This window comes from Callithrix jacchus, chromosome 4 (assembly GCF_049354715.1).
Source record: "Callithrix jacchus isolate 240 chromosome 4, calJac240_pri, whole genome shotgun sequence".
In the NCBI taxonomy this organism is placed as follows: Eukaryota; Metazoa; Chordata; class Mammalia; order Primates; family Cebidae; genus Callithrix; species Callithrix jacchus.
The window spans coordinates 156084747-156096953 of NC_133505.1; the positions used below are offsets into that span (position 1 = coordinate 156084747).

The window sequence follows — 12207 nt, forward strand, 5'->3', positions numbered from 1 at the left end:
CCTATATAACGTTTTTCTCCTCCAGTAAAGGATACAGTTCAAGGTCACATATTGGATTGTGTTGCCACATCTTTAGTTTCTTTTAGTCTGCAGTCTTTGTCTTTTATGGCATTGCCCATGATTTAAGAATACAGACTAGTTATTTTATATTTTATTTTCCTCTACTTAGGTTTGTCTGACGCCTCCCCATGACTAGATAGATCTAAGTTAAAACTCTTCACTGCTAGTGAAAGGATATATGTTATACATACCTTCTCTGCCCCACACTGGTTTTTGGACTTGACCTACTCATAAGTCTATATTTCTATTAAAATATGTACATCCCATAAATCTTTTTCAAATTTGCGTAAAATACATAATCCTACCATTTCAAAAGCAATTGTTGTCTCTGTGCTTTATAATGGTTTCAAAGACAAGTGAAATTTACTTAATGGATTCAATCTAAAATTATTTAATCAACTATTTTATCATTGAGTATGGAAATAATTCCTCAGACAACTGATGGAAAGTATTAAAGTTTAATGATTTCTTATTGCCAGTGAATAAAACTAGAATCTTTCCAATTTTGTAAATCCTAATCTACTTTTACTTCTCTTAATATCACCAATGGAGAGGAAATAATTAAATACTGATACTGTAAACAATAAGCACTTGCAGCTTTTGGTGGCAAAGTATTTGAATTGGTGCTATAGCCTAGATTTCAGGTATTTTTAAAGGATGTGTGAGAAAAAAGGAAATGGAGAGAAGGAACTTTAACTGTGGGGAACGCTCTACTACGTAAAAGATACATTAAAAAAAAAATCTCACTGTAGCTACACCGCTTACACTGGAAATAAAAGAATAAAAATGGTCCTTTAGGATTTTTCTCGGGAGTAAGGATTGTCTCAAGGAAGGAACTGGCAGGGATATGGACATTTTGGACAGGGGCAGAAAAATGCCCTAGTGTTTTGGACACCACGAAAAGCGCTAGAATTTTTAAATAAATATTTTACATTGTGAGAAATGTCTTGAGTGTTAAATACGTTTTTTTCTCCCCCTAGGGGAAAACTAAACAAATCTCTAAGGAGACAGAAACTTTAAGTCCCGTCTCCCCTCAAAGCTAAAGTGTCTTTGGCTCTGTTTCTAGGACTTCTAGGAAAGTGCAATTAAAATAAAATCGAAGCAAAGAAACCCTCGCAGCATTTAGATTTCTTTTTCCCCCCCGAACTGCTCAAGAAAAGTCAGAAGCCGATACTTTTTTTCGAGTCTACAAGCTGCCAGTTGTGCGGCTCGCAAGACGTCTCCCGCACGGGTCCCTCCGTTAGCTAGCGGCCTCTGTGCGTTCGGGCTCCAAGGGGGTGTGTCCCGGCCCACAGCGCCCGGGCGCTTGCCTCCGCCGCGGGCCCACCTGCTCCCCTCGGCCGCCGCAGCGCCCCGGGGTCCCGCCAGGTCCCCGGACCCCACGAGCGCTGCGCCGCCGGCCGCCCGGCAGGTCCCGCCACCCGCTTCCGGACCCGGCCAGCCCCTCCGCGAAGTGCGACTGGGACTCGAGTTCAGTTCCTTTCTTCCCTCAACCCAAACTGCTAGCGGCCCCCGTGGCGGGAGGTGGGACCCGCACCCCACCCCCAAGGATGGGGGCCCGGTCGAGAAAAGGGGTCCCAGCCCTCCCCGGGCTGCCGGCACCGGCGGTCCCCTTGCACCGCCAGGCGGCGGCCCGCGTCCTCCCTCCAGCCCTGGTAAGACGGGCGTCGAGACTGCGAATGTCGGGGGAGGGGTGCGGGGCGGAGGAAGAGCATCCCCCGGCCGCAGCCGCCGCCGCCGGCCGCTCCCCAGCGGCTCTGCCGGGGGAGGCCTAGTCACAGCCGCCGCCTCAGCCGCGGCCGCAGATCTCGCGGTGTTTGCCGGCCGCCGCGCCGCCATATTGTGTGACAGTATTTTGATTTGGACTGGGCTGGCGGAGCCGCGGCGAGAGCGAGCGAGAGCTGGGGGGGTGGGGGGAGGGCAGGCGAGCGCGAGGGGGGTGGGGGCAGAGGGAGGTGGGGACGCCGAGGGAGCCGGAGCCGAGGATCGGGGAGCGGCGACGCCGCCCAGCCTTGGTTTTTGATCTGCTGCAGCCGCCGGTTGGGCGACCCAGCCCGACCCCCTCCCCTCCCCCTCAGCCACGAGTGGTGGCGGCGGCAGCGGCCGGAGGGAGTTGGCGGCGGCGGGCGAGCGGAGGGGGCTGAGCGGGGACGGAGGGAGGGCTGAGGTGTCCCCCCTGCCGGGTGGAACCGGAGGCGGCGGCGGCGCTGGCGGTGGCCGCGGTGGCGGAGGCGGCGGCGGCGACGGTGGAGACGGCTGCCCTAGTGGGAGAGGCGGCGGCGGCGGCCGAGGAGGAGGAGGGGGAAGCGGCGGCAGCGAAGGGTAAGCGGACAGCGCTGCGGGGCCTCGGCGGGATCCCCAGCCCGGCTCTCCCCTCATCGCCCCGCACCCCACTCGGTCTGGAAGGGGCTCTGCCGCCTCGCGAGGCCCGTGCGGGGCGCCCGCTTCTAACTCGCACTCTTTTTCCCTCCGCCTCTTTCCTTCCCTCTTTGGCGAGGCGGAGAGGGAGGCCCCCCAACTCCCCCAGTCCTGTGGGGGTGGGGAACATCGGGCCGGGCCTGGGCAGCGGGGCGTCCGTGCAGAGGGGAGGGGGAGCTTCATTGGAGTCGAGCGCTGGGGAGAGCCCCGAGTGGGGGAGGGCGCCAGGGGCTGGGGAGGGCCCCTCCCTGCACCGGCGCCCCCGACCCGCCCCCAGGCGTGTGTGAGGTGGGGGCGGGGGAGGAAAATCTCCTTTTGGGGAGCCGAGGTCTGGTTAAAGATGACTTAGGGGCGGGGGTTTTGGGGAGAGACACAAGTCAGTTATGTGGGGGTGAGGCGGAGTGGGGGAGAACATCGTTTCCTTGCCGATCTTGGTTTTCTGCAGACGACTTTGAAGTGGGGGGCAAGCCCTGCTATGAATATGTGGCCCCTTAGAACTCACTGGATGTTTCTAGTTTTCTGTCCCGTCAACCTCAAACCCTACGATTTTGGTTGGGGCAGGGAGGCTGCAAGGGTCTCTTGGCGTTGCTGAACAGGTGACAGGTGGATCTTTCTGTTGCTGATGCTGTGGGATGTTCAGGCAGAGTTGTACACCGAAGTGTCAGAGACCGTGTGAGTTTGTATTTATGTGTTTGGCCATGTCTCATTCCATATATAGTATATTTGAGATGTTAGGGTTCCATTCTTCAAGTCAGCTTAATTGTTGTGGAGAAATTCTTCAAATGTTTCTGATAAGAGGAGTTTCCAGGAGAGTGGAGGGAATTTGCAGCTTCACAGGGGTTTCTCCGTAGTTCATGAAATTCAGGCCCCCAGTGCAGGCTGTTGAGTGCCCTTATTCATTGGAAAGTTCTTGAATACTAAGATCGTATTCAGAGCAACTGTACGGCAATATAATTTTGCATCCATTTTGTCTGTTTTAGGTAAGTTTGTAAAGTGTCAAATTTTGGGGTCAGATTGATGCACATTTTAGAAAGGGAATTTTGTTTTCACTTTAGGGTAAAGATTATAATGATCATTATGCAATTACTGATTTGGCCGGGAATTTTGGTGGGCATAGAATAGGGTATTTGCTTTCAGTTTTTTTTCGCTTCTGCTGCTTACCGCACTCTACATACAGTAGCAGAGTATTGACACCTTTTCATAAATATCTTTAAATTCTTTGTAACAATGAAGTCACGATTTTAAACTTTGACGGTTTGAAACTTTAAAATTTGAAACCATGGTAGTTTCTAATAAAGGAAGACTTGCTTTTCTTTTATTATATGCTTTGGCTGAGCATTTTAATTAGAAACAATGGGAAGAATTGTTAGACAAATGAGCTCTAGGCTAAATTAGGGTACAGTTAGTTTAAGGATTCTACAGCTTTTAAAAAACATGTATGGAAGGAATATGTTGAAGGATGGTACTGTCAATGTGTTAACAGGAAATAGAACGAAAATTCCAGTGATTCAGAACTTCTGTTTGGGTTTTTCCCCCATAAGTCTATATCAGTTTCTAATAGAGGGTGCTTAAGTTTTAAGTCTTTCAAGAATCAAACTGAAAGTTGAATATGTCAATTACAGATAAATAAGTCACTGAATGTACTCCATTTTTTTTTCTCTCTTTCTCTTGTGTGCATGGAGTAACTTTTCCTGAGTTTAAAAGGATTTTCTTAAGGACACTGATGAAATGCTACTATTGAACTGTCTTTAGGGAACTGTCTCATAGTAGAACCTGTGCTTTAGTGACTCATTAACAAGTGAGTAAGATGATCAGAACCTCATCAAATACCTACTTTCTGAAAAATAAATTTTAACCTAATCCTGTTTGATTAAAATTGCACCTACACTTGGTCCTTTATTTACTGGAAAAAAAGTGCTTGCCTTCAGCTAAGGGTATTACTAAGACTGAAATATAATTATTTATTTATTATTATTATTTCCAGACAGTCTTGCTCTGTTGCTCAGGCTCGAGTACAGTGATGCTGTCTTGGCTCACTGCAACCTCCGCCTACCGGGTTCCAGCAATTTTTCTGCCCTAGCCTCCCCAGTAGCTGGAATTGCAAGGCACTCACCACCACACCCAGCTAATTTTTGTATTTTTAGTAGAGAGAGCGTTTCACCATGTTGGCCAGGCTGGTCTCAAACTCCTGACCATAGGTAATCCACCTGCATCAGCCTCCCAAAGTGCTTTTACACCTAATGAAATGAGGAGGTTTTTAAACTCTGCAGTTATGTGGGCAGACCCCCACTTAGGTTAGTATTGAGAATTGCTTCATTAGTATTATTAACATCTTACACTTGGGTAAATGTCTTAATGACATTTGTGTCTTGGTGGAAATAAAAGTTTATTCTACTTCCATAATTTCCCCAGTAAGGAAAATTTCTTTTCACAAAATATTGTTTAGAATGAAATGCACATATATGTATCTGTGAACCTACTGCATTTTGAAAAATATGTATAATGTAAGCTGTTTTACTTTATGAGTTACATGCAGAGAAAGTCCTTGAGGAATGTCTGTTTTCTAAAACAGCATTTTTTTGACTTACATAAACAGATCTCTTCTAAAGTATTTTTTATCATCATACTTTAGAAGAGAATTTTTGCCTTGTTATAGATGTTTTGGGGGAAAGTTCCTGATAATCTTTACAATATGTAAAGTTCATAAATTAAACTGTAACTCAAAAATCAAAATTTAATTCCATTATATCTCTGGCCAGGTTTCCATGACCCTGAGAACACTAGTAGCCCTTTTCCTTTGTTTCACTTATGTCATCTTTATTTGATTTAAGATTGGGTCTCTCTAGAATAGAAGGACTATGAGGTAATAATAGAGCCACATGTGAAGATTGGGCAAAACAGCTATAAGGAGGAGGAGAGACAGAAGATAAGATGCTAGTAGAGAATTAGATGAGCAGTTTTAGGCAGCTAGGAACGTGGAGATGTGGGTAGCAGTGGCTGCCAAGCACAGGAAGATGATCATGCTGAATTGTATGAAGGAGATTGTCTCTGAACTGTTTCATAGGTTCTGACACTCTGTATATGTCATCTTATTTAAAACCCTCTGTATTAAAATGAGAAGGATTTGGAGACATTGAAATTATATCAAATTTAAATGTATGCATGTTCATATGTATTTGCCGCCAGCTGATATTTCCAAAATACTTATTAAACATTTTGTTTCTTGTGATTCCGGTCCTAAAAAATCAAGGATGTGGCTTACTTAGTACTCTTAGGAGTTAAACTTTTTATGTTTTCTTTAGTTAATCACTAAACTTGACTGATCTTGATAAAACTAAAGAGTTAGAGATTGGCAGGAGCGTGCTATCTTTTTCTAAGTATCCCATCTCTCAAAACAGCCTGTGTGCTAGTTAGTGGTACTTTACCTGCATTCAGTCAGCCTCCTAGGATAAGAAAAAGATGCCAGAATAATGATAACACAGCTACTATATTGAGGTTATGTGTTTCACTTAGATTTTCACTTGGATTTTTATTGACTCATTTTATAGAACATGCTTGCTTGCTTTCCTGTTCCTTAGAAAAGGAGTGAGCACAGTGAGAAGTGTCAGCTGACAAGTGATGTTTCAGGACATCCAAGTCAGAATTATCACAAAGTAGATTGTGTATGGTTTTTTGTTTTGTTTTTGTTTTTGTTTCTGTTTGTTTTTTTTTTTTTTTTTGAGACAAGAGTCTTGTTCTGTATCCCAGACTGGAGTGCAGTGGTGCAGTCTTGGCTCACTGCAATCTCCGCTTCCCCGGTCCTAGTTCAAGCAATTCTCCTGCCTCAGCCTCTTGAGTAGCTGGGATTACAGGCGCTCACCACCATGCCCAGCTCATTTTTGTATTTTTAGTAGAGATGGGGTTTCACCATGTTGGCCAGGCTGGTCTTGCAGTTCTCCTGCCTCAGCCTCTCGAGTAGCTGGGATTACAGGTGCTCACCACCATGACCAGCTAATTTTTAGTAGAGACAGGGTTTTTCCGTGTTGGCCAGGCTGGTCTTGAACTCCTGACCTGGTGATCCGCCCACCTTGGCCTCCCAAAGTGCTGGGATTACAGGTGTGAGCCACCGCGCCCGGCCAATTATGTATGTTTGTATTAATAAAAGATGTCTATGAAAATTTTGGCACTTAAAAGTGCATTTGTTCAAAATTTAATTTACATACACCCCCTTACCTTTATGCTTCATAAATGAGGCTTTGCTGAGAATATGACTTTTTGATTTGCCTTACTCATTTTTAATTTTATTTCATTTCTAATCATGTATTCCAGTTCAGATTATCATACCCAGGGAGTGACGGCCTACATAATAAAGAGAAAGCAACTAATAGTTATTGGGTGCCTACTGTGTGCCAAGTTTTTCTTTATTTCAAAAAAATTTATCGAACACTTATTATGTGCCAGGGACTCTTCTAGATGCTGGAGGTGCCGTATTGAAGAACAGACAAAAATAGCTGTTTTCATATAGTTTACATTTAGTGGTGAAAGACTTAATAAATGAGTGCAATGTAATATGCCTGGGAGAAAAAAGTACTGTGCAGGAAAAAACAGAAAAGGGAATTACGGAGTAAACATTGCTTACTGATCTTTTTAAAATCTCTGTAATGGGTATTATCCTTGATTTCAAAAAGGAAAACCTATCCCATACATAAAATGATTCCTCTAAGAATACAGTTCAAATTTCAGAACACAATTGTATTTGTGCTTCAGAGTTACAGAGTTTCAACAGCTATTTTCTATTGTTAGTACTTCAGAAAGCTGTTTTATGGCTGGGTAGAAAATTGGAATTTTGAATACTGGTTTTACCACTTAATAGTTTTGGGACTAGATTTGAGATGATTACAATTGTTAGTTTCTCTGAGCTTGTTCTGTGTAAATTGATACGATATCTTTTTCTGGTGAAGGAACATTGTGTCATAGCTTGTTGAATAGGTTGATAAGCTAGATCTCAGCATTTTAACAAGTAAACAATAAATATTGTACAAAATTCCAATTCATGTAAATACTTGTAAAACAGTACAGTACTATATGCCTGGCATATAGTAAGCACAGAGTAAATGTTTGCTTTTGTCCTTATTTTACTTGTTAATTCAGAGATTCTATTATATGAAGTATTAAGGAAAGTTTTTGCAAAGATAACTCAAATTGTGAATGGGATTTTTGAGGAAAAAGTGGAATAACCATGAAAGTTGCAATACTGGTTTTTAGATTGGAAGATCACGAAACAGCATCTCAAGGGCAGAGCATGTCTTTTTCAGTCTTTACTTCACAATATTTTCAGTAGTTGGCCTGTAGTTAAGAGCTCAAGAATTACTATGTGTTAAATGTTGAATGGTTCTTAGTGATAATGTTTCTGTGAATTACAGCTCTTTTTGTAATAAACCCCTGAGTCTGAAAGGTGGCTGCACTGGAATCTCTACTTTTAATTTTAAGCACTGATGAAGATATTATTATGCAGTCTTTTAAATGCTATTTTTTGAATCTAGCCAAAAATTTAAAAAATATTCTAGAAATTGAGAGGAAGAGATCAATTATTTGTAGCTAGATTAGTCTTCATTAATGAACTATTTCTATGATGGCATCAAAGTGAAGAAGTAATATAGCAGTTTTTAAAAGAGTAGAAGAAAATTCATCAATGGTTATTTGCTTAACTGTTAAAGAACAGGTTTATCTTATCTTTTGAATATTATTTCAATGAAAGTGTAGATTTGTCCTGGCTTTTGGATTAAATAGCTTGGTCGTTTACTTACATTTCTGTGATACAGGAAATATTGATGTTTTCATTAAAAAGTGAAAACATCCCACCACCATCTCACCTCCCATCTCCATAGTAACCATTCTTCAGATGCTTAAATCTTTGTACTAGTCAACTTCTTCCTGTTTTGTTGGAAGTTATCCTATACCTAAACAATAATAATTTTAGATTTCTTCAAACTTAAAGACTTCTGACAAGTTCTGAGGCTTTTAGTAATTTACCCAAAATATTTCTTGGATTTTTAAAAAGTTCCTCGCAAAGCATGTATAGTGTGCTTTCTATTCGAATATGAATAAATAGGATGAAAAGTATTTCATTCTAGTATTTGGTATGCCACAGTCTATTTGGGAAATGAGATAGAAATACATACAACTGAATATTTTATACTCTTGTAATTTCTTTGTTTGCTTGTTTTGAACATAAACAGTCTATTACAGGAAAGAAATAATTCCTACAAGGTATCAGTTGAGTGGCTTCAGAAAGGAAGTCTGATTTACCTACAAACAAGTACAACAGACAAGAGCAGTATAAGAATTTGTAGTATTTTAATTGTCTTATTAAAAGAAGATGGAATTCTTGTTCCACTTAAGAAGAAAAACAAAAACCGGCCTAGTACCAGTGTTCCTAGTACAAGTCACAGAAGCCAGATAATAAAGTAGAGGCTGGAAAAGTCCTGCAGAGAGAGAGAGAGATAAGCAGCAAGAGTATACGACTGGGGATTTAAGCAGAGATTTTGGTAGAAATATGTGAATGCCAATTGTTATTAATAGAATTGTCTAAAATAATCCATTAAAGTGTGTGTGAAAGAGTAATTTTTGATCTGTAAATTTTTGTTCCCCAGTTTATTAGCCATCATCTGAATCATTAATGTTATTAATTTATTTTGAATTTTAGCTTAAAGTTTTACTCTTATTGATATTAAGGAAAATCATTTTTGACCTTTAATATCTTAATGCTTACCTTTTTAATGTTAGCAAAATTGAACACATCACAAGTTTGCTACCTGTCAGTTTGCCAGTGAAGCAGGCCGAAGATATTGCTTGATTCACCAGTATAGAGCCAATGGCAATTCAGGGAAGTGACTTTCCATTCCTCATCAGTGAGAGAAATACTTGCTAATGCAAATGAAAACTTGAACTCAGCAACCTGACCTTGCAAAACATTGTCCTCAGGCCAGGCAAGCTTTGGTTAGTCAGAGAAATCAACCAAAGCAATAATTCTGATGTGAACTGAGGCCATGGGGGTAGAAGAGACTTTACCTGGTTTTAAACTGGAAAATACTGCTTCTTTTTTGGGGGAGTGGGGGGGAGTACAGTCACACAATCATAGCTCACTGCAATCTCAAACTCCTGGGCACAAGCCTTCCTCCCACCTCAGCGTCCGGAGTAGCTGTAACTACAAACGTGTGCCACTGTGCCTAGTTGATTTTAAAAAATTGTTTGTAGAGACAGAATCTCACTTTGTTGCCCAAATTAGGAAAATACTACTTTTGATTTTAAGTTGATCTCTTGTTAATTTGTCAACTGCTTGGCCTCCACCACTTTAACTAAATGTCTTAATTTTACCATGTTGGGAGTCAGTGAAGTATAATAAGAAAAGTTCTGGGCTTTAAAATCAGATGAGCCCAAGTTCAAATCTGAATTCTCTTGCTGACTACAGCTATGTGGTCTTAGGCATCACTCGTATTCTTTGAGCCAAGGAGGTTTCTTTAGAAAAATACATATAGTAATACCTACCTTACATAGTTACATTAGGATATGTAGCTTCAATAATGGGAAGTAATTTTACATGTGGAATTTTGCTTTGTTAGATTTTTTTCTTCAGGATATCTATCCACTTCATTTTTCCCAACAAATAGAATGAAAAAGAATTTCTATACTATTTAATTTACTGTAACTCTTTAGAACAAGGATGAAATAAACAAAACATCACCATTATTTTTTAACTACAAAATAAACATGCAGGTAATTCTTTGTATTTTTCTTGCCTGTGCTGCATTTTCAATTTGAAATTAGTTCACAGATCTATAATTTAGTTCTTTTGTAGGAAAAGCATTAGAAAATTGACATGGATAAGATTTTGAAAACACATCAAATATGAAATTCAATATAATACTACAAAACTTCTGCCACTTTATCTTTGTATAATGATCTTTGTACTTTTATATTTCTTTTTTTAAGACAGTGTCTCACTCTGTTGCCCAGGCTGGAGTGCAGTAGCACAACCACAGCTCACTGAAGCCTTGACCTCCCAGTCTCAAGCGATCCTCCCACCTCACCCTTCCGAGTAGCTGGGATTACAGATGTGCACCACAATGCTCAGCTTACTTGTTATTTTTTTGTAGAGAAGTGGTCTTCATATTTTGCTTAGGCTGGTCTCAAGCTCCTAGGCTCAAGCAATCATCTTGCCTTGGCCTGCCACCAAAGTGTTGGGATTACAAATGTGAGCTACCACACCCAGCCTGTTTTAACAGCACTTACAGCAGTGGATTTATATTTTGGTAATAAGTTATCTGTATATAGTACCAGAAAGAATAAACAAGTGGTGTTATTATGTTTTAAAATATTAGTTATACAAACAGCATTCAATACTGATTATTACAGCAAAATATTCTACAACAATTACACTGGTTTATTCAGTAAATTAAGAAAAATTTTTATCCTGGATGACAAAGCAAGTCCCCATCTCAAAAAAAAAGTTTAAAAAACTCATTGCATTTTATTAAGTTCATAGGCTTAGAACATTCTGTAAGGTATATACATGAAATCTCTTAGCCTAGAGGTAATAAATACCCTTTAGTCTTACACATGTGCAGTTTTTGTGCAATCTGTAAAATAAAACCAGAAGCACAAATAGTCAGGAGATCCAACCATTAATCATAGGATAAATGACATGTTATTATGGCAGAAAGAATTTTAAGGTACATATTGGTCTTTTTAGCCTTGTTTTTTTAGAGCTGTTTTTAGCTTTTGCTGTTGCAAAAGTCAACATGTAGTGTGAAGTGTTATGCACAGAAGTTTGATTTTTGTTTTGATCAAATACCATTATTTAGAAAACCTAACATTTTCAAATCTTTTTGATGGGTTACTTAGTATCAGTAATAATTAGATCAGCAAATTAATTTTGCCTTTTTGTTGTTTGCAAGAGTTTTTATTTTCAGCAAAGTTAATAATTGCATAAAAATTTAAGTGGGAAAAACTGCCCTTTAAACATTAATATTCGGATCAATGGCATAAAGCCTATGATATAGATATTTGCTTCTTGACATTCTATGGACTATTTTGTCTTTTATCCCTTTCTTTTAAACTAGCCTTTCCTAAGTGTAGGTTTCTGTTAGTGTTTAGTCATCATTATAAAATATAGGCAAGAAGATGGTCGTTTTTTAAAAATTTAGGACAAATTAAATGTTTCATTTAATTCATTTAGCACAAATTGTGGCATAGTTGCTTGGTTAATTTTATTTATTTATTGTTTTGTTATTTATTTAGAAATGGAGGTTTTGTTATGTTGCCCAGGCTTGTCTTGATTTTTAGGCCCAAGCCATTCTCTTGCCTCAGCTTACCAAGTAGGTAGGAGTATGACATGCCACTGAGTCTCGCAACTTGGTTAATTTTTAAAAGGCAGTTAGTGACCTGATAAACATGAGCATCTGCTCTTCAGAAGTTAAGCAGCTGTATGTTGCAGATGTACGTAGGTGTCACAGTTGTTACTAGAATTGTGAGAAAATATGCTCAAGAAAACATCCAAGGGATCCACGTCAAAAGTTGCTAGAAATACAGACATTTTATCATTTGCGTTGAGAGTAACTGTTACTGTTTATGATTAGCATGTACCTGAATTGTACTTGACCAAAGTACTGTTTGCCCCCTTTATGATGATTTTACAGGAAATGGAAAAATAAGCACATGGAAATGGGGATTTCAGAAGAAAATTTCCAC

The 12207-nt window shown here is 40.3% G+C and overlaps 1 protein-coding gene across 9 annotated transcripts in view; it reads left to right on the plus strand.

Moving 5' to 3' along the window:
* The first annotated feature begins 1242 nt into the window (after window positions 1-1242).
* The window catches only part of TAB2 (TGF-beta activated kinase 1 (MAP3K7) binding protein 2), a 96759-nt gene continuing 85794 nt past the window's right edge, over window positions 1243-12207 (plus strand). For 6 of the 9 annotated variants that reach the window (XM_078370281.1, XM_078370282.1, XM_008995222.6 and 3 more), the window contains exon 1: window positions 1918-2382. The gene's annotated coding sequence lies outside the window, so the exon portion shown is untranslated. Of the gene's footprint in view, window positions 1716-1917; window positions 2383-2820; window positions 3151-12207 lie in introns of those variants that run through there. The other 3 variants (XM_035296931.3, XM_035296933.3, XM_054254509.2) reach the window with 2 other exon arrangements.